Here is a 1,444-nt window from a genome sequence, read left to right on the forward strand (position 1 = left end):
TGTATGTTTTTATAATATCTTCATCACCAGGTAATGAACAAACTACTCACCATCGGTTACTTTAGTTTCATCCAATGTATGTTTTTATAATATCTTCATCACCAGGTAATGAACAAACTACTCACCATCGGTTACTTTAGTTTCATCCAATGGATGTTTTTATAATATCTTCATCACCAGGTAATGAACAAACTACTCACCATCTGTTAGTTTAGTTTCATCCAATGGATGTTTTTATAATATCTTCATCACCAGGTAATGAACAAACTACTCACCATCAGTTAGTTTAGTTTCATCCAATGGATTTTTTCATAATATCATCATCACCAGGTAATGAACAAACTACTCACCATTAGTTACTTTAGTTTCATCCAATGGATGTTTTTATAATATCTTCATCACCAGGTAATGAACAAACTTCTCACCATCAGCTGTGGGGGCGTTATAATGTGACGGTCAATCCCACTATTCGTTGGTAAAAGAGTAGCCCAAGACTTGTCGGTGGGTGGTGATGACTAGCTGCCCTCCCTCTAGTCTTACACTGCTAAATTAGGGACGGCTAGTGCAGATAGCCCTCGTGTAGCTTTGCGCAAAATTCAAAAAACAAACAAACAATAAACATAACACATCAATACAGCATAAACATAACACATCAATACAGCATAAACATAACACATCAATACAGCATAAACATAACACATCAATACAGCATAAACATAACACATCTATACAGTATAAACATAGCACATCTATACAGTATAAACATAGCACATTTATACAGTATAAACATAACACATCAATACAGTACAAAGATAACACATCTATACAGTATAAACATAACACATCTATACAGTATAAACATAACACATCTATACATTGTAAACATAACACATCTATACATTGTAAACATAACACATCAATACAGTATAAATGTAACACATCAATACAGTATAAACATACATCTATACAATATAAACATACATCTATACAATATAAACATACATCTATACAATATAAACATAACACGTCTATACAATATAAACATAACACATCTATACAGTATAAACATAACACCTCTATACAGTATAAACATAACACATCTATACAGTATAAACATACATCTATACAATATAAACGTAACACCTACTAAACATAACACCTCTATACAGTTAAACATAACACCTCTATACAGTATAAACATAACACCTCTATACAGTATAAACATAACACCTCTATACAGTATAAACATAACACATCTATACAGTATAAACATAACACGTCTATATGGTATAAACATAACACATCTATATAGTATAAACATAACACATCTATACAGTATAAACATACATCTATACAATATAAACATAACACCTCTATACAGTATAAACATAACACATCTATACAGTATAAACATAACACATCTATACAGTATAAACATAACACA

This window comes from Limulus polyphemus, unplaced genomic scaffold (genome assembly GCF_000517525.1).
Source record: "Limulus polyphemus unplaced genomic scaffold, Limulus_polyphemus-2.1.2 Scaffold7334, whole genome shotgun sequence".
Taxonomy (NCBI): Eukaryota; Metazoa; Arthropoda; class Merostomata; order Xiphosura; family Limulidae; genus Limulus; species Limulus polyphemus.